At 39.4% G+C, this 19839-nt stretch overlaps 1 long non-coding RNA gene across 1 annotated transcript in view; it reads left to right on the top strand.

Annotated features, from left to right (window-relative positions):
* Nucleotides 1-4681: 4681 nt before the first annotated feature.
* Nucleotides 4682-19839, top strand: part of LOC110144850 (uncharacterized) — a 242461-nt gene continuing 227303 nt past the window's right edge. Inside the window, exon 1 of the long non-coding RNA XR_011490583.1 lies at nucleotides 4682-4769. This is a non-coding gene — a long non-coding RNA (uncharacterized lncRNA). The remainder of the gene's footprint in view (nucleotides 4770-19839) is intronic.

The raw sequence follows: 19839 nt of genomic DNA, 5'->3' as shown, positions 1-19839 counted from the left end.
TGTATAAAATTAGTTGCATACAAAAAAAGCCACATAGGAAATGAAGTAATTCTTGCATATTTTGTTTGCATCTTTTTAAGCTTTAGGAATGTCACTTTTATTTTTGTTTCGATCATGATCATGAGTTCTCCCATAATCTCTAGATAATGGGTCACTTAAGATTTGCTTGGCTGAAAATGGAATCAATCAATGGAAAAAGGAAGATGACTCCATCAAAGCATTTTGAAAGATTAACAAAAGGATGAATTGGTGGTGTAGTTTTTCAAATATATTTTAGATATATTTAATATTTTGTAAACAGTTACTGGGGTTACACATGCTAACAGAAGCAGAAGATATTAAGATGAGGTGGCAAGAATACACAGAAGAACTGTACAAAAAAGATCTTCATGACCCAGATAATCACAATGGTGTGATCACTCACCTAGAGCCAGAAATCCTGGAATGCAAAGTCAAGTGGACCTTAGGAAGCATCACTATGAAGAAAGCTAGTGAAGCTAGTGGAGGTGATGGAATTCCAGTTGAGCTATTTCAAATCCTAAAAGGTGATGCTGTCAAAGTGGTGCACTCAGTATGCCAGCACATTTGGAAAACTCAGCAGTGGCCATAGGACTGGAAAAGGTCAGTTTTCATTCCAATCTCAAAGAAAGGCAATGCCAAAGAATGCTCAGACTACTGCACGATTGCACTCATCTCATATGCTAGCAAAGTGATGCTCAAAATTCTCCCAGCCAGGCTTCAACAGTACATGAATTGTGAACTTTCAGACATCCAAACTGGATTTAGAAAAGGCAGAGGGTTATCGTTACCCAGGTTGGGTGCATGAGACAAGTGCTCGGGCCTGGTGCACTGGGAAGACCCAGAGGGATCGGGTGGAGAGGGAGGTGGGAGGGGGGACTGGGATGGGGAATACATGTAAATCCATGGCTAATTCATTTCAATGTATGACAAAAACTACTGTAATGATGTAAAGTAATTAGCCTCCAACTAATAAAAATAAATGAAAAAAAAAATTAAATATGAAAGAAAAAAAAAAAAGAAAAGGCAGAGGAACCAGAGATCAAATTGCCAACACCTGTTGGATCATCATAAGAGCAAGAGAGTTCCAGAAAACATCTACTTCTGCTTTATTGACTATGCCAAAGCCTTGGACTGTGTGGATCACAACAAACTGGAAAATTCTGAAAGAGATGGGAATATCAGATCACCTGACCTGCCTCCTGAGAAATCTATATGCAGATCAGGAAGCAATAGTTAGAACTGGACATGGAATGACAGACCGGTTCCAAATCGGGAAAGATGCATGCCAAGCCTCTATATTGTCACCCTGCTTATTTAACGTAATGAGAAATGCTGGACTGGATGAAGCACAAGCTGGAATGAAGATTGCTGGGAGAAATATCAATTAACCTCAGATATGCAGATGACACCACTCTTATGGCAGAAAGCGAAGAAGAACTAAAGAGCCTCTTGATGAAAGTGAAAGAGGAGGGTGAAAAAGTTGGCTTAAAACTCAACATTCAGAAAACTAAGATCATGGCATCTGGTCCCATCACTTCATGGCAAATAGGTGGGGAAACAATGGAAACAGTGACAGACTATATTGTGGGGGGCTCCAAAATCACTGCAGATGGTGACTGCAGCCATGAAATTAAAAGACGCTTGCTCCTTGAAAGAAAAGCTATGACCAACTTAGATAGCATATTCAAAAGCAGAGACATTACTTTGTCAACAAACGTCCATCTAGTCAAAGCTATGGTTTTACCAGTAGTCATGTATGAATGTGAGAGTTGGACTATAAAGAAAGCTGAGCACTGAAGAATTGATGCATTTGAACTGGGGTGTTCGAGAAGACTCTTGAGAGTCCCTTGGACTGCAAGGAGATCCAACCAGTCTATCCTAAAGGAGATCAGTCCTGAATATTCATTGGAAGAACTGATACTGAAGCTGAAACTTCAATACTTTGGCTGCCTGATGTGAAGAACTGAGCCATTTGAAAAGACCCTGTTGCTGGGAAAGATTGAGGGCAGGAGGAGAAGGGGACAACAGAGGATGAGATGGTTGGATGGCATCACTGACTCAATGAACGTGAGTTTGAGTAAACTCCAGGAGTTGGTAATGGACAGGGAAGCCTGGAATGCTGCAGTTCATGGGGTGACAAAGAGTCAGACACGACTGAGAGACTGAACTAAACTGAACTGAAACAGTTACTGAATTTATATGCATTACTCTATCTAGAGACAGACCTAAGAATGATCTTTAACCATACTTGAATTAAATAAAGATTTAACAAAATTTTTAATGTAGCATAGGGAATATAATAAATAAGAATGTAAGAAATATAAAAGTGTAATAATGAATAAAGTATTTGAGACCTCCCAATGGTATTGCTAAATAATTTATGATAGCATTATTCTGTGCTTAAACTTCCAAACAGACTGTTAGAGCAGGTGAATTGGTATGGGTTGGGAGTGGAGTTTTAGGTTGCATTTTTATTTTATTTGCTACTTGCTTATTGCATGAAAAGTGAAAGTGTTAGTGGCTTGGTTGTATACAACTCTCTGTGACCCCATGGACTGTAGCCCACCAGGCTCCTCTCTCCTTGCAATTCTCCAGGCACGAATATTGGACTAGGTAGCCGGTTGCTTTTCCAGGGGATCTTCTCGACCCAAGGATTGAACCATGGTCTCCTGCATTGCAGGCAGATTCTTTACCATCTGAGCCACCAGGGAAGCCCCATGTGTTGCATAAGCGCAAACAAAACGGTCGGTGCATAGAACCCCTCAAAGATGGGTGATTATTGCCACTCTCCCAGTGGTGGCCCTGAAAGACACAGGGTTGTCACCACACTTGTCAATAGCCAGTGAATGGTATCCACAGACACCAAACATGACATATTTTCCAAAATAGAGTTTTACTTTTAAACAAGCACAATTGCTACTTTCTTTTGTTAAGATTCCCTATAAATTTGTGTGCATTTCTTAAGAGATTATTGTGTATGGGATTGATTAAACAATTATTAGTCTCATCTGGCAGATAATGTGGAACAAATAAAAATGGAATGACTTGGAAATCTGCCTAGTTTCTTTTGGAATGACAGTGTAGGGAGAGTTACAGATGGGAAGTAGGAATTCCTAAGTTTTTCAGAATTGAATTCAATGATGTCCATATTCTTAGATGAAGGTGAGGTTTAGAATTTTTATGGTAACATGGTGTGTTCTCAGTGTGTGTTTTATTCTAACTGGCTCAACCAACTTGTAACTTTTCCATACCAACTGGGTAAATTCTACTTATGATAAGAACATGCTTAGTATAGCAATAAAAACTTTTATTTATTGGTTGTCTGCCATGTCCCAAGAATTCGGCTAGGTACTTTCACATATATTATCTCATTTTCACAAAACACATTCCAAATTGATGGAGAAATTAAAAGCCAAATGTAAATATATCTCAACTCTCATGAAGCATGGGGCTGGTTCTTGGCAAAGTTGTCTCTGTTTATCTCTGGTCCTTCCCATCTCCCTTTTTCCGCATCCTTTCCTAAATTCTTGCCCCATGAATACCTGCTCTAAAGAAAGAATGTGATATTGGCCATTTGCATCTTATGAATATTTAAGCAACATTCATGACAAAAACCTAAGAAGTTTTAATGTTAATATATAAATAAGAACAATAGCTTATTTTAGGATAAAGCCCCGGGTGCTCCTGAAGGCATTAGAATCTGGAATTCTCTCAGATCCTGAGACTGACAGTCATAGATCTTAAGATTGCAATTGGGTCTGGGGAAAGAAATCAGAGTTTCCTTGGTTGAGGGTAAAATGACAGAACCATGATCCCTTTCTAGGTTCTGCAGAGAAACTTTATTATTGTTTATCACAAGCCCCAGGACCCAAAGTATCAATGTCTAAATTAGGGGGACAATCAAAGAGCAAAAGCACTTTCAGATTTTTTTTTTCTTTTTGCATGAAGAAACTCTGAATGTGCGTATTCTTGAGTGTGTGTACACGTGCTTGTGTGTTCTGATGTCCACGTGTGCACATCTTTGAGCTTATGTCTGTGCAGTGGTGTGTGCATGCCTGATTTCTCAGAAAGAAACATCACGCACAATGCAGAAGACCATGCTGGTTTGTCACTGAGTGATCACACCCCAGCAAAACAGAGAAATTTTATTAAACTTTATCCCTTTTGCAGATAAATCTACATCAAGTTAGATTCATAGGAGAAAAATGAAGCAACAGATGAAGTTACGGTTGTGAAAGACAGAGGATGAAAAACAAAGGAAAGAATCATTCTAAATTGTCAGTTTCAAGCCAGGGAAATTTAATCAGAGCCATAAAAAAGTCTAAGATGTGACAAAGCCAGGAGTCTAACTGGATAACCGGGCGCTTGAAAAATCTAGCTGAACCGTCTTTCTATCTATAAATTGAGGATAATCTTTGGAGAGAAACGTGGGCCTCTGGCTGCTTAGATTCTTCTTCTGGGATCAGCACTATAATCCAGGTCAGTTAAAGGAAATTGGCAGAGGTTCTGTGGTGAAAACAAAAGCAGGTTTTTAATGCAACATGTGCTGTAGGTTAAATAATGGGCCCCGGGCTTCTTGGGACAGGATGTACCACTGGATGTGTACTGGGTTCATTACAAAGAGAGCTTGAAGCATCCACCAGGGTTACAATCAACAGTTATTAAATCCATTTCCGACTGAGACTACAGCTCGCTCAGGTTCTTCACAGGCCTTCTTCCTGAACTGACCTGATTCTTCTGCCATGAAGGTATGGTGTGACTTGCAAAGCCTCGCTCAGGATAATAACAGTACTCTCTTTTCATGATAGTCTTTTCCTCTAGGGCTGGGCGTCTTTCCCATCTGGCTCTTATTTGACTCTTGAGAAATCAAATCCTGTCCTGGCTCTGTGTATATTACCCTAATGTTTTTGTGTTTTATTATTATTCTTTAATATTTATGGATGTGACATCACCATCACTGTGTGCCCTCTGCCAGCGTCTGTAACCTCATTTTGACAGTCTGTGCCCACAGGGCTGTAGATGCTCTGTGACAAAAAAAAGGTGCTGCTTTCAGAGCACACTTCAGTGAGGTATCTTAGCGATAGCTTGCAAATTATAATCAGCATGTTTTTTCTGCATTTTGTTCGGTGGTCTCAATCTTTATTTCAGCTTTTCTGCATATTATTTATTTATTTATATATTTGCCTCTTAGGACCACACCATCACATTTTACTTTGTGTAACTACCTCTGAAAAGAAAATATCAGTCATTTTCCCCAGTAATTAAGTGGGGCTATTTCATTGCTAATTTACTATCTGGTAAAGTCTCAGAGTGTTCTTGAGCATTATCCTCGAATCTAGCCTATAAACATGTTATCACAGATATTTAAAGTTTCGTGATGAACCTAATGAGATCTCATGATAGTTTTGGTGATACCATATTAAAAATCCCTGCAGTATAATTAAGCCCCACCATCCTGCTTTTAATTGAAGGGAGGAAATTCTGAACTGTAAAGTCAACAGCTGCAACCACTTTACGAAAATGTTAAGACAGTTAGCAAAGCCAAAACAGATACAGATTACTATTATGTAAATTTTAAATTTACACACACATTCACATATGTACACATGCACGATAATATACACATCTGCAGGAGATGAGACTTTGCCTTGAAATGAAGATATAAGTTACTGAAATTTACATCTACTTTAATGTCAAGTCATGTATAAATCAGCACCCTCTCCTTGGCCCTCTCCCCTTTCCTCTGCGGCACAGGTCCATGGGAGCTCACCCTTCATCAGTATTCTCACCCTGATTGGTTTGTTCCCTTGACATTGGAAGTCTTGCCCTGCCCCGTCACAATTTCTGGAACTTCTTTCCCCTGTGTTTGAAGTCACAAGGCTATAAAACCTGCTCTAGAGAGCGGTAGGGCAGCAGTAGCCCCCCTACTCTTCAGTCCAAACCACCAGATGTGGAACAGCTTCTGAAACCTGGTTCTTGCTCTACTCTTGCTCAAGAAACATGCTCCGTAACAGCCAGAGATGTATTCTGCCTTAGGTCCTCTAGGTCTCCAGAGGTTTTCATCTGTTGGTGAAATAAGTAAAATAATAAGTAATAAAGTCTCTGGATATAATTTTTAATTGAAATTTTTGAAATGAGTGTAGATTCACATGCAGTTAAAAGTTAGGACTTCCCAGGTGGCTCAGTGGTAAAGAATCAGCCTGCCAATGCAGGAGATGCAGGTTTGATCCCTGGCTCAGGAAGATACCCTGGAGGAGGAAATGCAACCCACTCTAGTATTCTTGCCTGGAGAATTCCATAGACAAAGGAGCCTGGTGGGCTACAGTCCATGGGATTGCAAAGAGTCGGATACGACTCTAAATGTAGATTCACATGCAGTTATAAGTTATAAATAATACAGAGAGATCCTTTGTACACTTTGCCCAGTTTCCCCCATAGTAACATTTTTAAAACTACAGTATAAAATTACAGTCAGTGTATTGATATTGATAGAAGCCACCAATCTTAGATTTTTTTAGTTTTGTTTTTACTCATATGTGTGCATTAAGTTCTATAAATTGATCACCTGTACAGGTGTATGTATCCATCCATAGTTAAGATATTGACTCTTCTTGTCCTTTTATAATCATATCCACCGCCTTCCTTCTTCCTCATACCTTGTTTCCTAACTCCTGGCAACCACTAAACTATCCTCCATTTCTAAAATTTTGTTCTTTCAAAACTGTTATATACATTGAATGATACAATATAAAACCTTCGAGGACTGGGAATTTTTATTCTATTCAGAATATTCTATGGAGATTCATCTTTATGGTACTGTATCAGGAATTTGTTGCTTTTTGTTTCTGAGTAGTATTCCATTGTATGTATTTACAGTAGTTTAACTCTTCATTTATTGAAAAGCATCTGGGCTGTCTGTAGTTTTGACTATTGCAAATAAAGCTGCTATGAACATTTATGTAAAAGTTTTTGTTAACATACGTTTACATCTCTCTGGGATAGAAGTTGAGTAATGCAGTTATTGTGTTATATGGTAAATGCATCTTGATTTTTAAAGAAACTGTCAAGTTGTGTTCTAAGGGGCCAGACCATCTTACCAGCCACATATGAGTGATCCTAGTTCTCCAGTATCATCATATCCTTGCCAGCAATTGGTTTTGTCAACTGTTTTGTTTTAGCCTTTCTCATAGTGTATAGAGATATTTCACAGTGGCATTAATTTATATTTCCCTTGAGGTTATGGATATTAAATATCTTTTCTTGTGTTTATTTGCCATCTGTGTACCTTCAGTGACATGTCTGTTCATGTATTTTGCCCAGTTTTTAATTGGAATTTTTGCTTTTTTAGTGTTGACTTTTGGGACTTCCTTAGATACTAGTTCTTTGTCAAATTATGTTGTTTTCAAATAATTCCTCCCAGTCTATAGCTTGTCTTTTCAATCTCTTCATGTTTGCTTTCACAGAGAAAAAGTATTAAATTTCTGGACATCATTGTAACAGTGCTGTGAACAAGGCCAGAGGGAAAACATTGGTGTCTATTATTTAAAGACCATCATTAAGATGTAAATGAAACTACAAAGTCTATAAAACCATAGTCCCATATCTAATTCAGTATAAAGATAATAATAGCCAGTGGCAAAATACAATATTTGAGGGCCTGTTGTGATAAATAACTCTCTATGAATTCATTTATTCATTCAGTGAATAAATATTAAGTGAGGCTTATGTGTTAGGCCCTATGCTGGTGATGCAGTATTAACAAACTGCAAGAATGGATAGTCAGAGCTGAGGTGAGAACTCCAAAGTAATGGGATATTGTATGATGAGAGCGTTTAACAGAGGAACTGAAATGCATTTTCAGAAGTGATGCCTGGGTTGAGAGTTGAAGGATGAGTAAGAGTTAACTGGGTGAGGAGCAGAGCAGAAAGATGAGCAGTGGGCTGAGATGGGGAGCTGGATTGTACTCGGGGGCGCCTCCAGTGCAGAGACCCTCCAGTGGAAGGGATCAGGGAGAGCTGAGCGATGAACAGGGCAGCTGTCGGGGGTGGAGAGTGTGGGGACAGGGAGACAAGATGGGGCTGGCCTTGGTCTCTAGTCCAAGGGTGATTCAAAGGCTTGATGAGATTTACAAGGTGGAGGCGAGCAACGAGAGCAAACTTGCATTCTGAAAATAATACCCTCTACATTGTATATAATGGAGAGCACAGACATTGACTCTTGTCACAAAGTTAAGAGGCTTCTGTGGTCGTCCCCCTTGGATTTCAGTGGTGGTTTGAAGTGAGATGCTTCCAATGTGCTCTTGTTAAAATTTTCCAAGATTTCATAACCAGCCTCGGACAGAGGGATTTCAGACAAGATTTGGACTGCATTTGTTCTGAGAATTCGGTGGACTGTTTTCCAACACACAGGGAAAGGACCCCTGCAGGTGCAGTGGTTTCTTTAAGAAAAGGCAAAGACTATTTGCTCACCCTTGAGGGCTGAATCTAGAGCTCTGAGTGCTTCGTCTGGTGGCTGAGGGCTAGGTGACACTATTCTAACCAATTCTGCGATATTTTGCTTCAACCATCACTAAACCATTCTGTAGATCTAGGACCCCAAATACAAATGTACCGAATAGCTCTCCTAAGACCTAGTTGTAAGAAGAGCATTATGCTAAAAAAAAAAGGGGGGGTGGGGGGAGAAAGGATAAGAAAACGTAAGATAATAAGAGAACAAGAAAAGGAAGCGAGTCAGGGAAATACAGAGTCTGTGACAAACAAGAGTGAGGAAAGAAAGGCGTCCATGGAGGGAGTGCCGTTCCATGATTAGCTGGCATATTCTCACCAACAGAGGTTCCTGCGTGTGTTGCTCCCCTTTTTCCAGGCATGATTGGTGGTGGGGTTGCTGTTTTGTGGAAGAAGAGTGGAGCAACCCCAGGAGCTAAATTGGAGCCATCTATGGGGTAGTCTTAGTTGCTGGAAGGGGTCCGTGATAAAAAGCAGCAGTTTTGTCATAGAAGCTGTTAGAGGGATGGGGCAGGAGTGGGTGTAGGTACATCTTTAACATAAACCAAGGACAAAATTTTACTCTAAATTCAGAGTCAGGTTTCCAAGTCTACTCGAAACATTTGGTGTCTGTGCTTGTTTATACTTGGCAAATCATGGTTTCCTCTGCGTGTATGTTTTAATAAAGAGCTTGAAGAGAAAAGAAATACTTAGCTTTTGGATGACAAATAGAGCTTCCGAACCTTTTTTTTTTTTTTTTAAATAATCAAAATGTAAGTGATTCAAAAGCATGTAGATGGAATCTCTCAAAATATTAAACAAAAGAAAAATATGTAACTAGCACAAATGTATTGTTCTTACCAAACATTTCAGAATTTCTCATTAATATGCAGAAGGTCTGTGCCCAATCATGTTTACCTGTTTCAAGGTTAAAAGGGAAAGGAAGGACATCTGTATGATCTAAGAGGCAAATGAAATCTAATTTAGTTTGGATATAGGTTAATAAATATGTATCCTGGATGTCAGATTAGTTCTAGTAACTTAATCACTGCTAAGTATAGTTGCTCACTGAGAAACTATCTAGTTACTCAGTGAGTTCAGATAAACTCATTTTGATATTGTTGGCCTTTAGAAAAACTACGTTTCCCCTCCCCCCCTCCCCCCGTTATTCTTTCAGCAACCATATTCACATTCTAATTCTAGCATATGGGAAAGGTGGGCCATGCTGGTGGTCTGGGCCTTGGGGCAGTAGGGGCACCTGGCATCATGAGCAGAGAAGCGCAGAAATGCTCAGGACAGCCCTGAAGAAGTAAGCGCAGTTGTGGATGGCTGTCTCGGGCAGTGTCATTGCAGGTTTGCCTCCATGAAAAGGACCCCTCCTTTTTTGTGCTTGGAAAACTCAGGAAGAATTGCTTATGTTCCACCTCAGATAACCGCATTTTGCAGACTTCCTTTTGCTATTCCACTGAGGCAGATTCAGTTGCAAACTGTGCCCTGAAAGACATCCCCAGACTAGCACTGGCCAACTGGTCACACACATTACTGTTCCATCTGCAGGCTGTTGTCAGATCATATTCTCTCCTTTGTCCCCTTGAATGAAAGAAAGAGAAAAGTATCAGAAAGATCAGAAAATCTCAGGAAAAAAAAGGGATGAACCAATTATATTTTTTACATCATCTCACCTATCTCTCTGAGACAATGTTAGATTAGAAATGATTTTATTGTTTGAACTCAGATTGCTTTTTTTTGTTTTTTTGTTTTTTTACAATACTGTTTCACCTTGGGAGTTCTTGTCCATTTTGTGAAGAGCCATCTCCATTGGGGGAATTTTCTGAAAGCACAGAATCCTTTCTCAGTTGCTACCAAATTTTCAAAAAAGGTGATTGTGTTCTGCTGGGCAGAGAGTCAGGTGAATACATTTACCTCACAGATAATTTACCAATGTGGGAGAACTTCGTGGATAAAGGATCCTGAGAGTTGATGGTCTGTACAGTTGGGAATCACTCAGAGGAGCTTGAGGAAAACGAGAGCCAACGGGGTGGGGCTGACAGTGAGAAAGGGATGGAGAGACTCGGGGAAGTAACTGTACTAGACAAGGCTGAAGAACCCGCCTGACGCCCGTGTCCCCGGTTATCAAAGCAGGAGGGAGCACGTTGTTGCTAGGCAGCGGCGTCGTGGAGAAGCTCCGTGCTGGCTCTGCTCTGAGGCCAGAGTTGGATGTAGGAGTTGCCTTAACAGAACTGGACTCTCTGACAACGAGGCAGGATGACAGGATCCTCAAACAATGGACTACCGTGTCCTTCACTTGCTCTCCACTGCTGGGGACTTCAGATCTGCCCTGAGCCGCCACCACAGACCAGAAAGGGATCTCTTCATTCTGTTGGATTGTTACATGCAAAATGCTGAGAAGCTTTGTCGATGCCCTCCAAACCTGAAATGAATGCTGCGCTCCTCCCTTCTGTACATAATTAAATTACTGTTTTTCTAATAGTAAATCAAGGACAATTTTACCTCTCATTTGGATTTTTGAAGTTAGCTTCTGTTTTGAATTTTAAGATCTAGATTGGGTTTTGTCCATTACTTTTAGAAGGCGTCCCAGAAGCTACAACCTGAAGTGCATACCTATATTTTTAAGGTTGCTAAACCCCAGATAAATGGGGAAAGGCTTCAGTATTTACCAAATATCTATAGTGTGTCTGCCATTATGGTTGACTTGTCCATATGCATTTACTCTTCACACCCATCATGTATTTTAATTATTATTTTTATGTAATTATTCCCATTATATAAAAAATGTGAAAGATAAAGTGACCTGACCAAAGTCAACTCGTGAACTGCCAGTAATCAAGGATAGAATCCAATCAAGGATAGAATACATGTTCTAAATCTGTTTAAAGCTCTTTCCATAGCTAATTTGACTGCACTTTATGACTAAAGCCCAATTTCTCTTCTTGACATGTTTTTAAGGACTTAAAATTATATCATGCTTACCTGTAATATTGTGATTTTACAGAGAATTAGACATTGTTGAAACATTATTTCATTTTCCAAAAATCACAGAGAAATTTGTGAGATAATTTCAGAAAAGTTATCTGACTTTTTTGCCTGTGAAAGCCATAGACTATATCATCATTCTTTTTAATACTGTGGTCTCAATTTGGATAATATTTCACTTGTAAGAATGAGAATTTTATAAAATATAATCGTGGTTCTTATGGTAAACGTGTAAGTTTGTGCTTGTGTGTGTATTTAATTTGTGTGACAAAAATCATTGCCTCCTGGAAGTGAATTAATGACTATTAGAGTGGCTTGGAAATATTTCAGGTGTTTTGGGAATGATTCTCTGTCTACCTCACCAGCAGTTTTAAAGGGTGCCAGGGCGATGGGATAGAGTGGTAGTTTCCCTAAATAGATAAGAAACCAATGACACTGAGTGTCCCAGATAGTGACTATAAAGGATGATATGTTCTCTGTACATTAGATATAGTTGCATACTGCATGTGTGCGTGCTCAGTCATGTCCGACCCTTTGTGACCCCATGGACTGTAGACCACCAGGCTCCTCTCTCCATGGGATTTTCCAGGCAGGAATACTGGAATGGGTTGCCATTTCCTCCTCCAGGGGATCTCCCTGACCCAGGGATCAAACCCGTGTCCCTTGTATCTCCTGCATTGGAACACAGGTTCTTTACCACTGAGGCACCTGGGAAGCTCTAGCTGTAGTTGCCCCTGCTAATAACTGTATAATTATCAATGGAACAACTTCAGGAAGTAAGTCCTTCTGCTTTATCATTTTAGTTAGAAGAAACACTTTGAAAGAACTAGCAGAGTATAATAGCCTAGCACAGAGTGGAGAGATAAATAAATGATTCCAGAAAGCTTTGAAAAATACTTGAATGCATCTCCTTAAGTCAGTAGCAAAATTTGTAACACACATCTCAATTTTCTGTCTACTCTGGAGAAGAAAACCAGGGATTGCAATATATCATTCATGTCAGTACAGCAAGAGCAATTATTATTGGTTCAAGGTCTGGAGCAGTGATGCAAGGGTTTATGGGACTGCTGTTCATCTCAGAGCATATTCTGCTTCATTTTGGTACCTTGGGGTCCGTGTGTTTTCATGTGGAAAACCCTGGATTGCCCAATAGAGTCTGTTTTGACACTGACTCAAGAGAGTTACAAGAGAGTCCAATTCAGTGCTTGAACAAATGGTTAATCTTACTTAACACTGCAGTAGTTCTATAAGCACAAACCCTTTGGTTTAGTTACTACATCCAATGACTATTATATCCAGTGAACGTTCTGATGTCCTGCAGTGAAACTACTGGAGTGATAAGAATTTGTCCTTGTGTGTTTATTTTATAATTTCTAAGGTGTTCTGTTTCATTTGAGGTCTTGAATGTTTAATATGACTGATTGCTTCTTGCTCTGGAAATGAGCTTATTCTTTGATAAATTGTGTGAGTGTTCAGGCATATAAATTGAAAAGATTTAGATTCTTGACACTGCATAAGCATGTAAATTGATGAAGGGAACCTCAGGATTACATGCCAAACAGGTTCTTCAACATTATATGTTTCCAGAAAGACTGCTGAAAATTAACATAGAGTTAGGAAAGTTAACCTCCTTTCATTGCAAGATTTTTGTTTTTAAGCTAGAAACTATTGAACCATTACTGAACAGGAGAAAAAGACATAAAGGTTTACCTAACATATAATGCAGATGCATACACATACAACCAGCCATTAAATATTATGTATTTTCTGAAATGTGAGAAGGCTAAGAGTAGACCTTGGAATAACTATAGATGGTGGTGGGCGGGGGAATAAAACAACAGTGCCACCAATTACCTTCATCAGCCATGTCATCTTATTATGTAATTCATAGAGATAATGTGGATGTAATTTGATAGATTGCCTTTGGTTTATCTCTCGAGACAGATGTTATCATCTGAACTGAACCCAGTACATCATACATTCATAAAAGCCAGATGGGTGACATGCCTGCAGTGAGTTTAGTGCCTGTCTATAAAGACCAGATGGATGCCGCTTCACAGAAAGGTTTATGTCGATCAGCTGTGGCTGCCTTCCAGAGAGTGAGGAAATGCTCTCCATTCTCCAGAGAGTTTCTCCATCCTTTGTCCTCCATTGTAATTGTCTGCAGAACCTTTCAGGACCAAGACTTATCATTAATAGAATCATATACATCCTGTGTTGAAAGACAGTTGTGCTTTTGGTACATAAAAAAAGATAAGGCCCTCGGTAATCACTCTAGCCAGAGAAAATAAACCAGTCCTTACAAGATGATTTTATGCTGGCCTTTTCTCTCACTTATAAATGGCTTTGAGTCCTATAGATGTAGCTGAAAATATGCGAATGTACAAGAGACTTCTTGGATGGAAAATACCCCAAATCGAATCTCTTCACTTACATTAACACACAGGATTCCAAAACCTTGTGGTGAGTGAACATCAAGCCAATGCTGAATGGAGACTGAATTGATAGTCCGTCTCTGTGTGGTCTCCTCATAAAACATTGATTTTTTGTGACTTGTTCTCTCTGTGGCTGGTGCTGACTTGGTGACTGAATTGTTCATGCTTGGTTTCTCCAGTTTTCAGTCTTATAAATAGTTTGCTTGTGGCATAATATTATGATTTTTTTAAATCCTGGCTATACAACCAACTCTTGAAATTTCAAGAGAAAGCCATCCCAAGGCTTCATAAATATTCAGATGTATAAATACCACAAGAACAAATTATTTTCCCCATGAAACTTTTTATATTCTAAGACCCATGACTTTCTTAGATCATTTTGCATTCTCTTTCATTCCTGCTACTAGCAGTATCAACTCTCTCCCATGTGAGGATGTTTTTCTTCACAGGATGGGTTTGGATCATCTTTTGATTTTTACTGCATACATATGGCAACAAGTAAAGATAACAAATCTTCCAGCTTGCAGCATCTTCAACCCAAATTCTTCAGGGTTACTCACTATTGGTAAAATGATGGATATTGTATCTGCGAATGCTATGCTAACTGTGTTACCTAACCCAGGATACCTGTGCATGACAAAGCTCCTAAGGATTTGGAGATACATGAGTACTTATCGTGCCTAGCAGAGCAAAGAAGCGTTTTATACAGGAGAGGGAAAGTGTGGATTTCTTGCCAGCATTGGGGTCTTTGTTGTCCTCAGATTTCTCCAAGCATTTCTGTGTAGCTTCTCTTCACACGAAGCTTGAAAAACACTTAGCTAGACAATGAATTGAAGGTTCCCTCAACTTTCAGATGTCTGGAGCCAAGGATTCAGAGGATTAAAATTGCTTGGTGAGAAAGTTAAGAGAAAAGAGAGCTATAATGCACCTTCGGTTCACACTGCTCATGGGCCAACAAGCCAAAGAGATGGCTTGTTAAGTATCCCACACACTTAGCTCTTCCAGCTTTCAAAGCACTAGGGTTTCTTCACAGGCATCATGGGGCTGCTGAAGAGTGAACATGGCTCCATTGCTGATCCCATCAGAAGGTAGAACTGACAGCCTGAATAGAAATTCCTCAGGAGTCTCGGACTGAAGAGTGGTCTACAGCGTGGCAGACTTGAGCCCCAGCGCTGCCCTGCGGGCAGGACGCTGTTTGTCTGTGGTGCCCAGCGTGAAGCAGGAGAGCTGAGTGAGATCTCTGAGAATATGCGGATCTGATCTCCTCAAAGATCGTTTACAGTTCGAAATAAAGCACTGTGAAAATTAGAGACTGCCATGTCCACTGTTACAGACTTTTTTTCCCAAATAAAAGGGATCAGCATTGTGAATAAAATAATATATCTTTTAAGATCATTTATAAAGTGTTGTTACTAATTGCGCTAATACCTGTTGCTATTATAATCCAGTTGCTTTGGGAAATTTTATAATTAATAATAAGTTCTTAATTGGAGTGATAACATTTTCTCTGGTACATTTAATGTTACTTTTAATGGGACTACTGTTTCTAAAATTTATAACAGATTTGGCTACACTGGAAAGGGCTCAGAGTTATATAATAAGAGGGTTTAAAGTGAAGTTAAGAAGGAATTGAAACTAGGGTTTTATGTTTGTTTTTTGTTTTGTTTTAGTTTGAGGAAGATAAACTGTGATTATATTAATATTTATTATTCAGATATCTGGATTAAAGTGATACTATTTGGAAAGCATCATATTTTGTCTGTAATAATCTGAATATTTACATCCCAAAGTAGACTCTGAAAGATAGTTCTAAAGTACCAGAACTATTGAGATAATTCTTGTAATAACAAAATTAAAATAGGCACTTGATTTTTCTTGCTTGATTTGCATCAGTTTTTATTTCTCTAGACTGTGTATAAACTTAAAGAAAGCAAATACTCATTTTTGGGGGCCAATTCTTATTCCATCTTACTGGATTTTAATCACACAGTCAGAACAAAATTAACCAAACTTTAAGGGCTTGTTTACATTTGGTTTACACATTTCTAGACTTTTCCAAATGGTCTGAATAATTTTTGGTAGTTTACTTTTGTAACTGAAGCAAATGTATGACATTGATAGAAACACTAAAGAAAGGTTTCAGTTTATTAATTAGAATGTTTATGGCTTCTTCAAGGCTGGTATCTAAATGCAAGGTAAGGCATTAGTCTGTGAAATCCTCTCTGTTTTCAAGATAGAGCTGCTACGGACATTTAAGCAAGATTTAACTGAAAGAGAAAGTTCTCTGGCTAAATCAAAGCATTATAACATTTTAGTGAGGTTTACATTTTGTTTCACTTTCCGAACTTGCAAATGAGTTTCCCCAGCATGAAAGGCAGAAGATAAGAAGGTTAGGAAGAATGCAGTCCCTATATTATGAAGCTCAGTCCCTGATTTCTGTATAACCACCCCATTCCATTTTAATTTATTTCCAAAATCTGATGGGGATTTCTTTTGTGGTCATCTGCAGCTAAAAATGTTGAACTGATAGCAAACAACTGTTAAGTTTTTCTTCCAGTAGATAGGCGATAGATAACCCATTCTGACTTAATCGATTGCAGGGAACTTGAGGAAGATCAGTCAAGATTGAACTTGAAATAGATCACTGGCACTTTGCAAAGTGATCTCAGATAATGGTCCCGAAGAGGGTCAGTCACTCACTCTCTGACCAGATCTGGTCTAGATCACTTCAACCAGAGATGCAGAGAGAGAATGAAAGGTGATCTAGGCTAGATCTCCAGTGTAGTTATAGCAGTTTTCTCTTTCATCTTTGGTAGAGTGACAGCCGTGATTAAAGTCAAGTTGGTGTTAACCATTTGTACTACTCCTTCCTCTAGGAAAGCTCGGTGGTAAGCAGGGTGTGCTGAAAGACAGTGCAAGACACAGTAGGCACTTGTGAACGTCCCTGGCCACCCAGCACTTTTCTATAACGTGTGCTCCATTTCTTGTCAATCTTAGTATTTAACACTTTGCTCAGTCTGAAGATGAATGCTTTGTCAGTTTAATAAAACTTATAAATTAAATCTTTAAAACTGATAGGAAGTATATAGCAGATAAGAACTTAGTTATTGGAGAATAAAAATATAAAGAGGGAGAGATGACCTTGAGCCATAACAGATGCAGGTTTCCATCTATAATACTCATTGAATATGATCGTGGAACACATTAGTGATTTCTAATTTTGTGCTCCCAGATGAAATGATACTAGATTTGAGAGGAATCCTACAGCAAAACCACCCTCAAAGATACACAGTGTGAGCGAAATTGGTCTGAGTTTTCAGTATATCCTCATTAGAGATCTTACAGTGATGACTTTATGAAAGTATTTAAAATTAACATGGAAAAATTAGAAAATGTTTATATTCTTTTTGATGGATTAATGAAACTTCTGAGAAAACCAATACATCTAAAAAAATTCATGAATATGGGTTTTAGATCTATAACTTTTTTATTTCAGGTTCTCTAGAAGACCAAGTCTGTGATAAAACTGGGGTGCTCAGGGTTTATTGATAGGCATAACCCCAGAGCAAGTCCAAGGCAAAAAGGCAAGTGAGATGAGAAGAAGGAATATAAACATGAAAAGATACATAACCAGGCTGGCCACAGCTTTGTAAGAAACCTAACTGATGAACTTGGTTAACAGCACTTTCCAAGCAGGTCCTGCCTCAGAGCAAACCTTTGTGGCAGGGGTCCACATACTTTCTCTATAAAGGGCCAGATAGTAAATGGTAGTTCAGATTTTGCAGGCCATGTATCTCTGTGACTTTTCATACTGTTCAAAAAGTCTTCCTCAGCAATCAATGCAAAGAAATAGAGGAAAACAACAGAATGGGAAAGACTAGAGATCTCTTCAAGAAAATTAGAGATACCAAGAGAACATTTCATGCAAAGATGGGCTCGATAAAGGACAGAAATGGTATGGACCTAACAGAAGCAGAAGATAAGAAGAGGTGGCAAGAATACACAGAAGAACTGTACGAAAAAGATCTTCACAACCTAGATAATCACGATGGTGTGATCACTCACCTAGAGCCAGATATCCTGGAATGTGAAGTCAAGTGGGCCTTAGGAAGCATCACTAGGAACAAAGCTAGTGGAGGTGATGGAATTCCAGTTGAGCTATTTCAAATCAAGATGATGCTGTGAAAGTACTGCACTCCATATGCCAGCAAATTTGGAAAACTCAGCAGTGGCCACGGGACTGGAAAAGGTCAGTTTTCATTCCAATCCCAAAGAAAGGCAATGCCAAAGAATGCTCGAACTACTGCACAATTGGACTCATCTCACACGCTAGTAAAGTAATGCATAAAATTCTCCAAGCCAGGCTTCAGCAATACGTGAACCGTGAACTTCCAGATGTTCAAGCTGGATTTAGAAAAGGCAGAGGAACCAGAGATCAAATTGCCAACATCCTCTGGATCATTGAAAAATCAAGAGAGTTCCAGAAAAACATCTATTTCTGCTTTATTGACTATGCCAAAGCCTTTGACTGTGTGGATCATAATAAACTGTGGAAAATTCTGAAAGAGATGGGAATACCAGACCACCTGACCTGCCTCTTGAGAAACCTGTATGCAGGTCAGGAAGCAACAGTTAGAACTGGACATGGAACAACAGACTGGTTCCCAATAGGAAAAGGAGTATATCAAGGCTGTATATTGTCACCCTGCTTATTTAACTTATATGCAGAGTACATCATGAGAAACGCTGGGCTGGATGAAGCACAAGCTGGAATCAAGATTGCTGGGAGAAATATCAATAACCCCAGATATGCAGACGACATCACCCTCATGGCAGAAAGTAAAGAGGAACTAAAAAGCCTCTTGATGAAAGTGAAAGAGGAGAGTGAAAAAGGTGGCTTAAAGCTCAACATTCAGAAAACTAAGATCATGGCATCTGGTCCCATCACTTCATGGCAAATAGATGGGGAAACGTTTAGTGGAAACAGTGTCAGACTTGATTTTTGGGGGCTCCAAAATCACTGCATGTGGTGATTGTAGCCATGAAATTAAAAGACGCTTACTCCTTGGAAGGAAAGTTGTGACCAACCTAGACTGCATGTTAAAAAGCAGAGACATTACCTTGCCAACAAAGGTCCGTCTAGTCAGGGCTATGGTTTTTCCAGTAGTCAAGTATGGATGTGAGAGTTGGACAGTGAAGAAAGCTGAGCACCGAAGGATTGATGCTTTTGAACTGTGGTGTTGGAGAAGACTCTTGAGAGTCCCTTGGACTGCAAAGAGATCCAACCAGTCCATCCTAAAGGAGATCAGTCCTGGGTGTTCATTGAAAGGCCTGATGTTGAAGTTGAAACTCCAATACTTTTGCCCCCTCATGTGAAGAGTTGACTCATTGGAAAAGACCCTAATGCTGAGAAGGATTGGGGGCAGGAGGAGAAGGGGAAAAGAGAGGATGAAATGGCTGGATGGCATCACCGACTTGATGGACATGGGTTTGGATAAACTCCGGGAGTTGGTGATGGACAGGGAAGCCTGGCGTGCTGCGATTCATGGGGTTGCAAAGAGTCAGGGATAACTGAGCGACTGAACTGAACTATCTCTGTGACAGTTATTCTACTCTGTTTTGTTGTGAAGATTGTCGTAGACATTAAGTAAATGAATGGGCATGGCTATGATTGGGCATGTTCCAATAAAGCTTTATTTACAAAAAGAGGAGGCAGGACAGATTGGCTGCTTGACTATAGTTTGACAGACTCTGTTTTGGTAAAGGGAGAGGAATTTACTTGACCTTTTTAAATTTTTTAAAAAATGTGCTGCTTTGGCTGTGGGCACTCTGGCTTTGGCAGTTGCAGCATATTAGTTGCTCAGAGGCACGTGGGATCTTAGTTCCCTGACAAGGGATTGAACCTG

This window comes from Odocoileus virginianus, chromosome 12 (genome assembly GCF_023699985.2).
Source record: "Odocoileus virginianus isolate 20LAN1187 ecotype Illinois chromosome 12, Ovbor_1.2, whole genome shotgun sequence".
Classification (NCBI taxonomy): domain Eukaryota; kingdom Metazoa; phylum Chordata; class Mammalia; order Artiodactyla; family Cervidae; genus Odocoileus; species Odocoileus virginianus.
This window is presented reverse-complemented; position numbering and strand designations above follow the sequence as displayed.